General features: G+C 32.4%; 2 protein-coding genes across 8 annotated transcripts in view; both read left to right on the top strand.

Moving 5' to 3' along the window:
• The window catches only part of LOC147078961 (uncharacterized), a 799,973-nt gene that overhangs the window by 648,622 nt on the left and 133,112 nt on the right, over positions 1-18,239 (top strand). The gene's annotated exons all lie outside the window — the stretch shown is intronic.
• Positions 1-18,239, top strand: part of LOC147078981 (uncharacterized) — a 228,723-nt gene that overhangs the window by 156,516 nt on the left and 53,968 nt on the right. The window lies entirely within an intron of this gene.

Raw genomic sequence — 18,239 nt, forward strand, 5'->3', positions numbered from 1 at the left:
TATAGTTACCTACTATCAGGCCTCGAAATGGATCGGAACGTAACGGAACGCAGCTCCGGTACATGAAATCCCTGAGATTATCGCTCCGTCTCGTGGAAAAAATAATTTGATCTGAGCTAAATAGGCTATATAAAAAAATCTAACACACACATTTTTATTATATATATATATATATATATATATATATATATATATATATATATAATATGTACTTACATAAATTTAGACAATGTTAATATTTTCACTTCAACGTTCTATGTTCATATTTTCGGAAAATTATCGAGCGCTCCGGTTCGTATTTTTTTTTCAAACAAATATAAAAACATTTTTTCCTTGGCACTAATCACTTCCTGAAAACGAAACCTTGATTTATGTAATACATAAACTAGTTATATAGAGAATATACTCGTATACTTAACATTGAAGTACTTAAATTGATTCACCTTGGTCATGTATATGTACACTTAGATCAGTTGTCTTCTCAGCATCTCATTTCTTCTGAAGTTACGTGATGTAATATTGACTTGGAAGTTGCCATGGAGATAAATAAACAAATCGAAAGTAAGTTATTCAGTTGAATCGCGATAAAATCATTTCCAAAAACATCACTAATGGAGCGCCGCAGTATCTATCACCTTCGATCAAAACATTTGCCAAGTAGATACACAAACAAACAACCTGCTACACAGTTAGCACTGTATCAGACGATCGGTATGGCAATTGTATAGGAACCCGCTGATTAAAAAAGCAAATACATAAATACACTTGTTTATTTTTCATTTCCTGCCTATTTACAGTATGCCTGATAGAGTTAATACAATATGGCTCTGAACTTGTCATTGAACAAAGTGTTTTCGCGGCAGTTTTGTTGAATTAATTTACTTCATAGTCATCATTCAAAATGTATTTACTTATTTATTTACGAAGCGAACATTACAAATTATAACTTTACGATATTCACAGCTTTGCGTATGCCAGTTGTTTTCAAACTTTTTCGGCAAAATATTTCCTAACGGCACACTAAAAAAAATGTAAGCCTGCTGTTGTACCTACTCCACGCACTTTTGGCACATATAAAGAATTATTGTTAGTATCTGATATGCCAAATATACGAATGTCGTTGATATTCGAATTCCTTCTTTACTTTGTCACATTCAAGCAACGTATGACCTCTTTGCCCCGCGAGACTTTATTTCAGTAACCCCTATTTCGCTCAGATTTTGAATCCATGTGAAGTTTTCCATACTATCGTCCTGAAAATATTTTCGAAACTAGTTTTTAATGTGAGATAAATGCATATAATGTTTGACACTTTCACGGTTGTTTTTTATCGAATAGATTGTGTACATCATCACTTGTGTGTATCATTATCATGTGTATCATCTCTTGACAATGGCCTCTGCAACGAGCCCGAAACGTTGAGGAAAGAACGAAGTACATACGGTGGAAACACAAAAATCTATTACGGGAGATAAGTGCTTTTTAAAATCGATTTTATATTATGAGATAAGCATTGGATGTTACAAACTGATGTAATAATTGGATCTATCATCGTCGCGTTGCATTAAGATTGTTTGGAGTTATTACAAACAGCTTACAGCGCCCCTGGATTATGGCCCCCACATCCTGAAGCGGGGCCCCAGGCCAGGATCGTTGGATGAATTATAGTGATGACTAGAATTCCGTGTAGGTACCTACAGTTGCCATACATTGACGGTGGCAGTGTTAGGTATTATAAAAATGGAGAGCAAAACAAAAATGTCAACTTTGTCACGTGTGCTTCACACACACATACATACTTACTATAATTTATTTGTTTAACATATGGATTCAACATCATAGGTTTAGTGGGTAGTTAATTGTAGATACAAAGTCTATGGCGTCTATGTACACTGTCTTCTGAAGTATCTTTACGTATGTTTCAAATATGTACATAGCTAAATATACACTTCAGGTGTAAGTAGTAAGTAGATAACCGGTTTGCAATGCAAATTGTTTGCTAAAATTTACAAGTCCCATAGGTACTATATTAGTAGGTATGTATATCGTATTCTGAACAAGTTCATTATTCCAATGTGAAGCAGACGCTCGATTTATCATCTGTTGCCCTGCCGCGTTGACGTGTTTAATTACATAATATTCTATATGCAATATCATGCAAATATAATATAACAGGTGTCTAGTTTATAGAAGAAAAATATGTCTAGAAACCTATAAATTGAGTCACCATTTAGATTTAGTTGGTTTTGGTGGTGGAATTTCATTTTACAAAATGTTAATATAAATTATATTAAATTCTCCACGATATTTAAAGTCGATAACTAATTCGGTTGTAACACCATTATCAAGACTAAAAGCTTAAGTATAAAACTCACATAATGCGACGCCATGATCTTTCTCCCTCACATTGGGTCTATTAAAAAATAATACCTATTTACTTGGAAACCCTTTTAACCCGTAGGAAAGTAAATAAATACAGACAATATTTTCAACCCTAATTGTTGCCTAATGATTTTCCTATTAAAACATTTCCATACTAATAATATATCAACTAGGTATATTAAGTATCAACCCAAAGTACCTACACTTTCTTAATAACAAAAAAATACAGTGCTTAGAATGACGTATTCTTGACACATGTTTAAGTTTATCCCATATTCTTCCACACTCGAGATCGATGTCTGTTACCACTGTCCATACCCGTTGGGCATTTCAGTTCCCATTAATTCTATGTTCCCTGGTAATTATTGGTAACATTTACATAAACTCAAACATAAATTTCTGTACTCACCATATGGATGAAATACGTCTCGTAAAACAATGTCTATTTGTGGTTAATACCAAGTTATTCATTAATTGTATATATTATTATAATTAGTAGGTATATAAGGTACGCATGTTGATTTTTTAAGGAAATTCACAGTAAAATGTCTGCATTTTTATGAGGAATTTTAAATTATTTGTGGTGTCAAAAAATGATAGATTTAAAGTTATATATCAGATGCATATTTTGTTTCAGTTACTGCTATATTTAGCAAAAAAAAACGCTAAGTTGGTAATGCCGGTGGTTATTCTGTGCTCATATGAATTTATTAACTATTATGATATTTTGCACTATGTACTTACACAACGTGGGTATAAGCCGCCATTAGGGAACGTCTCAATTCTACAATCTACATCTACATCAAGCTTATTAAATATTCAAAGCACTGCCCACCTGATAGATAAGTAGGTAGTTATTGTTTGTACCGCCAGAACGGAAATGCAATAATGCACGTAGTACATGTATCAATCAGTAATAAAGAGTGATGTTTATTGAACGGAAGTTAACGATGAGCAAACGAAAAGAATAATAAATAATATCACACAAATTAATCAAACATAATATGCAGTAACGCATGACAATTCATTTTGGGTTTATTAAGCGCATTCTGAAAAGTAATCAATGTTTTACATAGCTTATTTTAAACACTTTTTGAATAAAAAAATCTGAAACAGGCGCCAGTAGTTTTCATGTAATTTTTAGTGAGGATTATTGGATGAATAATTTTCTGCTATCGACTTGTCACAATTGCAGCACTTTGGATAATATATCACTTTATCTGGCACTACAAATTAATACGTAACAAGCGTACTTATGTCATTGTACTCTCACACAAATTAAATAGAAAGATAAATATTTTTTAATTCAAATATAAACTTATAAGAAGTAATAAAAACTATTATAAAATGTGTGATCCTTAAACGGCCTCCTCTTATTATTACATTGTTTTTTGTTGTTGTTATTACAATGTTTTTCTTAGCTCGTATTCTTATTTGTCCGGTGGTTCTTTGTCCGGTACAAATCTTGCAATCGATTGTTAACTAACTTCCCGACTAGCTAGACATTTGAAACTTTTAGAATATATCAGAACACGATGCCAATGCATTTTTAATACTTTTAGCCATCTTTAAGTAGAATTGAATTCATTTTCAGTTAATTCTGTTTTGTATGAAAAGTTATTTCGGAAGAAATCCGTAATCCAATCCACTATTATTGGTTGCTAGAGGTCTGGGGTCCTAGCAAGTAAATTATTAATATATACGTGCGTTACTATGGAAATCAATATGAGTGTCAAAATGACATTTCAGTATTATTTCTATCAGGTATATTTTTTTTTGATCGTTTAAGCTAGCAAGTCAAGTTTATATGATTTAACAGAAAATTTAAAAATGTTGTATAATATAGTTCTTTTTATTTGATTTGTACCGGACAAATAAGAATACGAGCTAAGAAAAACGTTGTAAAATAACATGTTGTGTACGTCTTGAATTTAGATTTGTTATGTCCACAATGTTTTGTATTCTTAAATAAATAAACAATGGAAAAAATGTAATCATACATTAATTTCTTAATTGACTAAATACCTACCAATTATCAATATTAAACCAAATTGGGTAGATCTAATGTCATAAAAGTTACAAGAAATCGGTAGTTGTCCATCACTTAACGCCGGGATCACCCGGGTAGTAGTTTTAGTATTTTAATTTTGTATGTTGTCCAACTACTAAGTTTAATTGAATGTGGATATATATTTGATTAATAAACACATAAGTGTTTTAATGGTTTCATATATATTTTAATATTACATGGTAGTATACACTTGTACACTGTATTACATTTTGAGGATGTATATTAGTATTTAATAGTTTTACGTCAATCTCGGATAAATACAATGTGCGTGAAACGATTTTTTTTTTTATTGAAAGGTTATCTGTGAATTGCTCGATCGAAAGGTTTGATACGTGATTACGTCTCTGTTCTGGCAGAACACACTAACTGGAGAATACTAGTTTTGAGTAATTTAACTTTGAAGTTGTTAAAATGTTTGAAATGGTCTATCATGTGAGTTTATTAAGTAATCGTAAAAAGGATGACTTTAAAATAAAGACTGTTTATTTATTAAGAAGGTTTCCAGACGGTAAAGTTTGAATAATAAGGAACATTTTGGTAAACTAACTGAATATGTCATCTTTTCGAATTAGTGTCTTCTGCCAGAACAGTGACGATTATATCTAATACAATGTAATAACTCAGTAATAAGATAAGTTCGATTGACGAGTAAGTACTTAATTATCGTCTGAGACCGTTAGTTATATTTTATGTTGATAAATGTTACTATACATCTCACTATAAATCTCAATATAACAAGGAATAATATGGTAAATTATCTGCTTTGGCGATTTGGGGAACAATGTTTCCAATATTTGCAACACTCTTCACAATACTTCGATACCAACTCTAGCGCCACTGCTGCTCTTCAAGTTAAAATCATTGTATTCACACATTACTTATTTAATTATATAACTATATTATAAAAGCCATTGCTATAATAATACTCGTAGTATGTCTAAATAGGTCCGGATGTCATATTTTTCTTCATTTCCTTCGTACCAGGAATGCGTTGAATAAAACAATAAAAAATGAATCATTTATGATTGCATAGTTGGTACCACATCATTTAAGGCGCAGTTGACTTGTTGAATTTTAAACAGGTGTAGGTATATGACAAGTGGCAAGAGTTTATTTAAAATGATAAGTAGTTAACCAAAGTACTCCCTATGTGTTGGCATATTATATAAAATAATATGTATTATACAAATAAAAATACTGAACAAGTTTTTAAGAAATAGGTAATATCTTTCTTATTATATTACACACTGTTACATAATATGGGTCGTATGCATGAGATTCCCAAATACTTTATAGGCTAAATACTGCTCATTTGTATGCATGAGTGCAAATGTAATCTGTTGGTTAGCGACGTCACGATGTGACGTCATAATGTGTCATGGCGTCCATATAATGGCAAACTTATAAAAGTTCATTCCCCAATCATTAATTTAAAATTTTGAAATATTAAATGTGTCTGAAAGTGTGCGAACGGTACCATATAAATTTAATAATCACAAATGAATAATTATTATGAACTTTAAATAATTTATCAGTTATTTTATCACATTTATTTTATAATTCTACTGTACGAAAGAATAAAGTATTCCCGGTAAACATTTCCATTTGATGGCAATACATAGTTATATCATGACTAACTTCACTTCAATCACTTATAATATTATGAGATATCTAAACGGAATAAGAAATGACAGAAATGAAAATGGATTTAGTTTAGAATTTAATGTAATGATCTCTGTATAATATTATATAGATACAGCAGTAGGTACCTATCTTTGCGGTCGTTAAGCGGAGGTATTTTATCGTAATCTTACGTAAATCCATCTTATCCTACTATCTATCTATCCATCATCCTACTATCTAGATTATAGACTATGGATCAAAATTATACGTATTTTGTAAACAGCACGACTAGGAACTGTTTTTAAAGTTCGCAAATCTTTTACTGCAAGAACGTAGTGGTCGCGCGGGGGCGGCGCGGTGGCGTCTTGCGAAACTCAAACGTATAACCGTGTGTAAAATGTTCGTAGACAGTGTCTTTTTTGGGGCATAATACACACGGTTATACGTTTGAGTTTCGCAAGACGCCACCGCGCCGCGCCCGCCAAATCACTACAGCCGAGCACTAACAGAGTCTACAAAATGAACGAGGGCCTCAAGCAAACGTTTGTTGTAATGAATGCATTATTAAAATGACATTTGAAAGTGACAGATGAAGCAGCCATTTTGAATGACGTGTGACGTCAGATTGCTTACGTCACAAACAGTGCTGGTGGAAAATCGGTTAAATAACTTATCTCATACTAATCTCATACATACGGCCCTTAATCTATAAGTCAAGCATGCCCATCTCTGCATAGATTTTGGTCATTCGCACCTTAGGCCCATATAAATTGTGTCGTGAAAATGTAAAAGCGTGTACCTACATTCAGTTGTAATAAACTATGATTTCATTGAGATTGACAATGGAAAATTGTAGTAGATTACTGCTGGACAGTGACGTCCCTAGACAAACTGCTGCCCCTAGGGAGAACCAAAATGCCGCCCTTTTTATACAGTATTTTTTATCATCCTTTCATGACTCCAATGTCTAAGAAATGTGTTGTATGGATACATTACTAGCATAATACTATATTCCACTAAAACTAATTTAAATCCCATTTCTACTTCAACGGTTTCAGATACATATAAAAATACACGTGACAACTTTCAACACTCGCGAGGCAAAAATATTTGGATAAATTAATTAGGTAAATATGTCTGCACGTATCATTGCTGGCCATCAAGGTCGTGGCGTCCAGAGATAACAGAAGTAAACTAGACATCGCGAAACCGACAAAAAATACAGTCCTTTTAAACCTTTTATGTTAATTAATACATTTTGTATCCAACCAATGAGCTGAATATTTCAATAAAAAAATATTTCCATTATTACTAAGTTTAGGTACCTATGTCTATATATACCTAATGATTCTCCTCGATTTGCCGCCCCCAAGCGATGCTCAATCTGCCTACCCCCACGGGGCGTCACTGCTGCTGGATTTTAGATTATAGCCTACCTGATGTAAGCGGCAGTGACGAAGGGTAGAGGTAGGCTGTTAAAATCTGACATAAATATACCACACTAAACTTTGTCAATCAAACGTATTTGTTTTCATTGAACTAAGACTACAATAATATGTAGATAATGTTTGTCAGTTCAAATTCAATTAAACCATTAGTTAAACCATACATAAATTTAGATATTTATAGATAGACGAATATGTTTTATCGATTACGGTTTGGTATAGGCCGGACTTAAATTTGAAAAATTAAATGAAATACCTTAAAATGAATTAAAAAAAAAACTCTTATCAACACTTTAGAATGTATTCTTAATTCAATGAAAACAAATAAGTGCATATGCCTGAAAAAGTGTGCACTATTTTTGTCGGATCGCCCATATTATATCTAAACTATTATGATATTCATTTGGTAAGTAGGTATACACAGCGACTGAAGATGCCGAAAGGCGACACCCGGGTCGCAAAAATCAACTCAAATTAAATGGTACAAAAACTTAAATCCATTAGAATTTAAACTATTATGGTTTGGCTACGCAGGATTTAATTGAATTTTAAAAACTATCCAGCACCATCTGCAAATTGAATTAAGTATGACTGACAAAGTTTTGTGTGTACTATTTATATCGAATCTTAACAGCCTACCTTCACCCTTCGCGATTGGTAAGCGGTAACATTACACACGAAGATCGTCGGGCACGTGTCTGTTTCCGAAAAATCCACGTTTAAACATACACTATTCATCTACTCGACTTATTGTTAGTCCGTTCATTGTCATCACATTGTCAGCTCGTGTCAAAAGATCCATGCAAATACGACCTATCATTAAGATTCTAATTGCGTCTCAAAATCGTCTCAGAGTCGTGTATCTGAATCATTAATAGTCCTCACCTCTTAAATAGACCAACGAATGTTAAGTATTCCTATTTCGTACTAAGAATATATTATTACAAATAAGAATAGAATATATTGTATTATTATTATATAGACTTATCCATTAGCACCTTGAATTTATTAAAAGGACACCGTTTTTGCGTGTACATAATAATAGTAAATTAAGAAATGTTTGAAACTGGCTCCACGCTTTACCAATCAGGCCATAGCGCAGCTAAGGTATTCGACATGTTTGCACCTCAGAGTAATAATATAAAGGGGTGGGTATTGTTGCGCAAAATGAAGCCGTGTATCTTTCTTATATTATTATCAACTTAACTATGAAATAACCGTGATGTTGCTTTTCAGTACGGCTACCAAATTTAAACACAACGTAGTTAACAATATTTTCTACTAAATTAACTAAAAATAATTATCACTAACTTTATATTTAATACAAAAACAATAAATTTCAGCGTGCTCGCAGTTTTTAAATGATTGTAGTTATCCAAATCAATATAAACCGGCGACGTGTACAAAAAATATTTAATTCAGCCGTAGAAATTCTATCTTACTCATACGTATATTGCGGAGATATAAGCGTGTCGAATGCTTTCTCACTCGCACTTATGGTTCCTTTTTCTTCAGGCCTTGGTATGCACCTTGATTCCTAGTTGGCGTCAGTATACCAGATTTGCTCGAAAATCAACGTGCTAGTCTTTTGTACCTTATAATATCTTATAAATAAAATAAATTTTACATACAAAATTATGACTAAACTTAATTACTTGCCTGTATTAATTTTTAATTTTTACTTAATATTGTATTAGTTGGACAATAGGTACGAAGTTCTTTTATGATATTTGTAAAAACAATGTTAATAATAATAAATGATAAATATTTTGTGCTAATAATTAAGTGCTAATATATTGTACAAGTTTTGAATTTTGAGAAAATCTAAAAGCGTTGAACTATAATTCCATGGGTCCCAGGTTCGAATCCTGGGTCTGGCAAGTACACATATTGTTTTTCAATTTGTGTCTGTCAGGGTATGGACCTAATAGGTTGAGCAAGAGGCTGACATCCATTTCCATCGGACATGGTCGAAAGAAAAAAAAGAAGATATTTTTTCCTGACATCTGGCTTATTTTATTACTTGTGTTATATATTAATTATTGTGTAATGTGAATTAAAATGTAAATAACGTAAAATAAAAATTGTATAGCTTGTTTCTCTCTCATTAATTTAGGCTGAAATTTAGTACTTACATAATATTTATTTTGATGGATTAACTCAGTAGGAAGAGCTGGCCAAAAAACTGTCATTATTTTTGATTCTTTGCCACATTTTTTTGAATTTATGTTTTTTTGTCTAATAAATACTCTGTCCAGATTATATTAAGTACATATTTCCCGATCGTATTAATTCGATTTATTTACTAGATATCTTACTTAATAAAACGATAATAGATTACGTTATAAAAATACATTTTTATTTATAACTCACGATGGAAACATAATAATTAATTATAGGATCGAGGGGAATATACTTACCTACATAACGTTTTTTTTTTGGCAGGAATATGAGTTCGAAGAACCCGGACGATTCTGCGACATATATCTAAATACGTATGAGTTTCTTAGTAACAACATTCTCGGAACGTTATTTCGTCCCGGTTTTCTCGAATTTTCACGAAACTAGAAATAGACGCCTGGGTAAGTTTTCCAGAATTTCCGATGCAATCGTAATACGGCTTAAACGCTTTCCGACGCCTGGAAAGCGATTTTATTCAATTTGGCAACAAAAATCGTTCACAAGTTTTACCTACCGTAGGAATAAGCACTTTGAAAATGTGGTTTATCGAGAATGTTTTGTATTATTTTTTTTATTTGTTTATCCATGTGCACTTTGAATTCCAACGCAAAAATGCACTTTATTTTCTCTATAGTTTATAGTAGGTACAACTATAGCAATCTCGTGCCTTGAATCTAAATAGCCATGAAAATTGACAAAATAATAATACATAATATATGAAATGTTTCACCCAGTCAAGAATCCAACCAAAGAACTTTGACATGAATTAATTAGAATCGTTCTTTATCAAATGATCACATATTTTCTTAGAAAATTAAACTACTTACCCAATCTTAATGATTATTTATGAAAACCTCGACATAAAACATAATTTAAGACTTGATAGTCATTACTATTTTCCAGTTCCAAACAAAATCATGCGATGCTGATGAAATCAACATGATGCTAGTCGAATAATTAATAGATAAACAAGCTTTTTTCTTTTAAATCTTCTAACCAAAAAAATACCCACGAATTTAATAAATTCCGTTTAGAATCAGAATCGATTATGTACCTTTTATTTTTTAAATTACACATATTTTTTATTCAATATTGAATAATATGTACAAGATTTAAGAATGGTAAATTCTTCTTAAAACACAATCACTGCTGACCTGTTTATTAATATTTAATTACCACATTTAAATATCATGTTAATTATATCTAATGGCCAGGTAATGCAAACGCGCCAGTCGTGTTGTTAGCACTAAATGAGTTGAAATGGTACCTCAGAAAACAGACACCCGGACAGTGAAAAGATGTGAGGTTTGACACCCACGTGCGTGATCCTAAATTTGACAAGAATTAGGCATTTTATTATTAAAAAAATGGGCAAGATTACCACATTTGAAGGTAATTCTAAACATACTGATTATAAGCTATGTCTTTGACCATTTAAATGTGATCCTATGAATAATGATTGTTTTATAATAATTATTGACCTAAGAATAAGGTAGTATTTTTTTTGAAATACGCCATTTCTATTGGCATTTCCCAGTGGTTAAGCTACAACACACGGCCATAGCCATAAGTTGACAAACGATAACTGAAGCAGGGAGTAATATCATGTTAATGTAATCATGTAACCGAAAAAAACGATTTATTTTGGTTAGCTGGTACTATTAACGACCACATTTGATTGAGAAACTCGTAAAATATGGCGGAAGTAAGTGACAACCGCGATAAATAGGAGGTACTGAAAGTGACCTTCATCCAGAACTACATAGACACCGACTGATGATGATGAATACCTGCTATCGAATGAGAAATTGATATTTAATTCAAAATGATTATCGCTTTCCTGTGCTCGATTTGATAACCAGTGATGCTGAAACATCGGTAGCATTACTGATTTGATCCCTTTTGTTCGAAACGATATTGTCAATTGGTATTGTTTGCCGTTGGTATTGTCACGCGGGGAATACAATATCCGCTCAGCGGGAGGAGCCGTACGATCTAGTTTATCTGCTCAAGCGGTCAACATTGTCCCACAGAGAGTTGCGGGCTGATTGCACTGCGTATTATATGCCACACGTGTATGAATATAACCGATACAGACTATAAAACTGTTTATTATAGCGTTTCTAAAAATACAATGTTTGTTTTTAGCTTAACTCGTAGTGGCATGACAATATTTACTATGCAGCCGTTGAAATAATGCTACTTGATGCTTTTGATAGTACGGTTTTCAGAAATACTATTTTTATAGGGGTAATCCCGTCTCTTTTTGTATGGTTATGGTTATCGCAATGGCTCTGTGGGTGAATTTCAAAACTTCAATTCAATACTTTATTTCAATGACGATTTTCATTTTAAATACTTAATACGTATCTAATTAAAAAATCAATTCATAATTTGAATAGAACTATATTCTTTTTAATTAACTATTTTTTTATTCAACGAATAATTCACAATATTTAAGAATGTAACATTCTAAGTGTTGAACATATATCATTTTGAAAACACGTATAGATAAGAAAAAATATTATTATAACCAATAGAAAAAATCTTTTTGAAAAAACTAAGACACCCGTACCCCGGAGGAATCGAACCTGCATCTCCTCCCATGCACATATACCACTATGCTAAAGGCGTCATACTTAATTCGAGAAATTTTAACTAATGGCCTTTGATACTGTCTGAAGCGTAATACTATTTATTTTATTCAATGATTAGAATGTAAAATTCTAATTATTGAAAACGCTTCTGACACCCGAGAGATGCAGGTTCGATTCCTGCGGAGGTGTCTTACCTTTTTCAAAAAGATTTTTTCTATTGGTTGTACTATATTTTCTCGGAAGTGTTTTCAAAATTATGTATGTTCAAGAATTATATTCTTTTAAAGCCAGCTTTTTGCATATATCTATAGATAATTTTGTCAACATGTTTATTTTTTGTTTCTTGTTCATCTATACTACACTGCATAGTTGAGTATAGCACAAGACCAAAAGTATTTTTTTCCCGACCATGTCCGATCCTAATAGGATCATATGGGCCTCCACAGAGTAGAGGTTTGTATAAACATATTTTGTTTTTTACGAGAAGTGGATGTCAGCCACTTGCTCAACCTATTAGGTCCATACCCTGACAGACACAAATTGAAAAACAATATGTGTACTTGCCAGACCCAGGATTCGAACCTGAGACCCACGGCGTGATAGTCCAACGCTTAAGCCGCGCGGCCACCGTGGGTATAGTATAAAATCATCAATTATTATAAAAAAATCTCCAATTTAACACGACTAATTTTAATTAGGCTAATACTTCCAATATAAAATATAGTAATCACATCTGAGGTGTTTCAAAATCTTAATGATGACAAGTTCGTTAATACATTATTATATCTAGTATTTAAATAACAAAACAATGTTGTCCATATACTTACGAAACATATTATTTTAAATTATACTTTCCAGTTTTTTCCAGTTCGTTATATAGTCCGACCACCCCAATTCTGGATTCCCGACCCTACGGTTTTTTGAAAGTAGCTTATTTGGTAATAAATTCTAACGAAATCGTTCCATTTTTGAATTCGAAAAGTTTTACTTACAAGGATTTATTTATGTCATAATTATTAATGCAATTCATTGAAACCTTCATTCTATTCACGGAGATTTTTTTTATTTCAAGGTTTGATTTATGTGTACACGTGACCTTAGGCCTTATGGAGATTTTTTTTCGCGGCGATTTGATATCACGTAACATCAAATTGTGCTAAAAACAAATGAATGCTAATTTTGTAAAAATCGCGAAAAGTCAGTTTAAAAACATCAACAATAAACATGTCTCCATTATAATGATTAAGTTATATTATTACATGTGTGAAAACACTTTAATGAGAGCGAGTTATACAATATTTAAAAAAACAGCCTACAAAAACAAAACTAACCTAACATATTAAAACTTTCTCGTTATGTTAATATATTATGATTTTGGCGCCTTTTTCTTATGCTTATCGATGTGTTGTAAATGGATATGAAAACCGCCATTTTGACTGCATATTTACATTTCATGTGAAATATTATGTTACGTAACTGAAAAATATTGGTAATCAATTATTCTTCCAGTATATCAAAAAAAACACACACTTAAAGCTAATATTAGACTATAAACGATATTTGACAAAGATTTTTTATCAAATGTTTTATAGAATTTATTTTATAAAACACGAGAGACTCCATTACGTACACCATAAAATATTTTATAAAACTTTTGTTTAAAAAATGGATAACGCAATCTTAACCAGATTATACTTAGTGGCTATACTTATAATATTTAAAAATATCGTATTTTATAAACAATAATTTAGTTGGTGAATTTTTTACCATCTTCCATTTTGAAACGAGTTGTCAGACATGTTTTGTGTTGCCATGTTTATTTGACATGTGTTGCCATGTTTATTAAAATTAATGTTTTTTTTTTAAAGAAACTTGTGGATATGTGACAACATCACGTCTTGAAGGCCCTTAACTAAATTTTTATTCATCATTGATTTTTATATATATATATTAATTTTCTTAACTTCTACTGAACTTTGAAAATGTCATCTGGAAACACTATACCTTTACCATAGACTAATCTTTGATGAAATATAATTTCCTGCTGCCTTTTACAAAAGATTTTTTATAAAAGAAATAATATAGGTTATTACACTGTAAAAGATTTTATAAAATTATTTGACAAAGATCTGTCATAGTCTAAATACCGGCCTAACACCTATTATGGGTATCATGGTTACTAATTACCATTTTTAACCGACAACGCAGTGGAGGCATCGAAGCGAACTGGTGCTTAACGTTGCGAAGTATGCATATTCTCGGCTCTTTTCCCACGATAATGGCTGCATTTCAGTGCATCAACTTAGTTGTTTTGGAACAGTTGGTCGCGAGAATTGACGCGGGAATATTTACTAGTAATCCTCACTTCGATGGCTCCGATGCACCGTCAGTTCAACACGATTGTACCAAAACGTGTTACTGCAGTGCGACTTTCATATCGAGTCTTCTACGTCACCGCGGTCGTTTCTGGAACTAAAACCCTCCCACATTTACTTTCACCGCTACTTAAAGTCTCCGCGCCCGTAATTCGGTATATGTTTGATATCGCGTGGAGAAAAAATAAAATGCTTAAACATTCGAGGACGTAGACGAAGAGCATTATGTCGAATGTAGAAGTATTGTAAGGAAGAGAAACAGAAAAGAAAGCTTTTAATTTCTCTAAATAGTGCCAGAGATAGAGTATGTATCTGTTGTGGCAAGTCAACACGCAAAGATAACGTGACGTAATAATATCAGCGTGCAAAAACCATGTAACGTAACAGTGTCTGCGCATGCAGCCCTGTGAAGTTAGTCTATAGGTCACCCCAGGGAGCTCAGAAATAATGGGAATTGAAATACCTAACGGGTAAGGCGATAGCAGGTAACCGACCCGAGTAAGGAAGAATCCGGGTTAAACTTACACACGTGGCAAGAATACATTATACGTCGAATACTGAAAACTGCTCTTGGTTTATGCATTTACGCTAATTTAATGTTGGTGTATTTACACACATTATTGCACGTGCATAATGCGTGCTTCAGTTTCGTAGAACACTCACACATTCAAAACCCTGCTTCAAGATGCGGTGTATTGAATATAGCCTATCGGTATTCTATTTGTTATCTGTTCTGTGGGTCACCCCGTTCAAAATCAAATTTAAATTATACAAACATGGCTTAACCGTATTTAATTAATTTTATTTACATAAAGAGACTCCTTTATTACAAATCAAAATACGTACATACCTACAGGAGTTATATTATATATTACTTGACATTCAATTTGTGTCTGAAATATGATTTAAACCATTTCAAAGCCTCTTTTAAATCTTCTGACTCAATCGATTGCGTATTTGCGTAAAAGAAAATCGCCACTGTAAGTATATCTTTACGTAGTTAGTTGAAAAATGAATTCTACTGAAGTACATTTCGACAAAAGTTATATTATTGTAAACTCGATATATCTTTTTTCTTTTCTGCCAATAAATTGAATCGAGCTTTATAATATATAAGGCTGTATGTTTCTTATAATGCGTTTTAAACTAAGTTTTAATACCGCCGAAATTTGTAATAATACCTTACTTTGATCACAACACAGCCAACTTAGCTACGGTTGTCGTCGAACTCATTATCATATTCATTGTAGTGCAAACATGATTGAAACAAAACAATCGAACGTGCGTTGTTTGTTAAACACGTGTTATATTTTTCTCAACAATGGCGTCGAAGAAAGATAAGTCTGTTTTTAACTTGGGATATACATATACATAATGTATTGACACCACCTTACTATAAACACTATTTTAATAATGAAATATCCAGATGTTTATATTATGCACACTTGTAGTTATTCATTTTTACTACAGTATTCAGTGTTACCAACTGTTATTCACAAAAATATGAGATAATTATAGAGAAGATTGAAGAAAAATGTATTGTTTTACAAATCTTTAATCCCCAACCAACTACAGTGCAAGCAAAACAATAAATAATTGTAATATATAATATACCTATACTATTATATAATATACACCTACCTATATATATAAGTATATGTATTGAGATATCCCGAGTTCGGGCTAGCTCAGGGTATTGGTTGAGCTCAGGATTCACAAAATTAGATTAAATAAAAGTCTTTGTTTTTGTAAATATTGTAATTAGTATTCCCTTTTATCCAGATGGCCAAGTGATACGTCATGTCTTTCCTATTCTGTTAATTGACTATGTGGCCAAGCTGTACGTTTAGGGCTACAAAACTTTATTCCGGTTCCCCATTGAAGACGGGAAGTCCAGGAGTATGTCAGTATGTTATATACTATATATTACCTATAGATATTCGTGCCGTATGCAATCTATTTTCCTTCTCCAGATAACGATTTCATTTAAGGGGGGACATGCTCAGCGTAGGTAAAAATGGAGCTTTTATTCTATTTTCAAAGCATGATCCTGGACATTCCTTAAACGTTGTAGATAATCTATTTAAATAATTTTGAAGCATTATCCTTTATATTTATTTTGAACATTTGATGACTGCATAAAGTATTTTTATTACATAAAATAGTATTCTTTTAAGCCTCTCGCTCTAATGTTTTAGAATATAGTCATATTTCAGTACATAAATGTGCAGTGGTGTTAAGATATTTTACATTTATTAATTTTTAAACGCATTTATAAAACCATCAGTATAATTTATGTCGACATTATTATAGTGAAATATTTACGATAAAAAATTATATTGATAATCTCTGTGATCCCAAATTTGACAAGAATCAGGCATTTTATTATTCAAAAAATGGGCAAGATTAACACATTTGAAGATAATTCTAAAGATACTCATTATAAGCTATGAATATTTTCGATTGTAAAATGTGCACATATTCATATAATAACATTCATTAAAAAAACCGTTTCATTAGTCAGTGATTCTGTATTAAAGCATCACTAGGTCTTGCCGTGCGAAAATTGTCAATTTTTATTTTTGCACGTTCAACTTAACTCAATTTCTGCGCCTGAAACGACTGCTCTGCTCGGCCTACCCTTTGATATGCCTGCCACTGTATGTATATTTTGAACAAACAGAAAATCAGGCCAACATTAAAGTAGATACAATATTTAGAATACGTATCCTTTGTGAATGAATGTACTATGAATGGATATAATAATATAGCAAGTTAACATGTCTATTCGCTGAATTTGGGCAATATAATAATAATTCAAAGTAATAGCATGTTATTATCCCGCTTATTAAACATTCTGTAATACGACAAAATTGCGCCAAAACACAAATTCTAATTAATTAGCCTGCGGCATACGAGCACCGTCTCGCTGTATAAACAAAATGGCTGCCCAATTAGCGTCTAATTTCCCGCCCATTCGACCCTTTATATTATCAGATGAATGGCATAACCGCTCCGGTGCGCCCGACAAATTGCCAACGTCATACCAGTGAACTCGGGATGTGGGATCGTGGGTTGGCAGCACTGGAAACTGGAAAGTTTCCGTCCGATTGACTTTCACAAAACAAGATTTTCCCATTAAAAGCTCCCACCCCCAACATTCATCTGCCGTTTGAAAAGTTATCTGTTGTATCTATTTTCTATTCCTCGATTATTCGCATTTCTATGAAAGTAAAACACCATTTTCAATTCGTCAAAGTACCCTGAAACGTTTTTAGTAACCAAAAGTAGCTACCTATTTAAATACTTTATTATTAAACATCGTAGAACATTTCATATCTCTTCTCCTCCCTAGAAATACAACCCTATGTGTTGAACGACCGTGGTCTTTAAATCTAACTCGATACTACCCTTGCCCATTTTCTACGAGGTCAGCCAGGTCTTCGTTTGGCTACCGGCATCGCGCAAGTCATTCGTTCAATCAATCATTCAATCATACATTCGTTCATCCATTCAATCATTCAGTCATTCATTCATTCAGTCGTTCATAAATTCGGTCATTCAA

The sequence above is a fragment of the Rhyacophila brunnea genome, unplaced genomic scaffold, assembly GCF_057557595.1.
Source record: "Rhyacophila brunnea isolate RB1 unplaced genomic scaffold, BYU_Rbru_1.0 scaffold_10, whole genome shotgun sequence".
NCBI classification, from domain to species: Eukaryota; Metazoa; Arthropoda; class Insecta; order Trichoptera; family Rhyacophilidae; genus Rhyacophila; species Rhyacophila brunnea.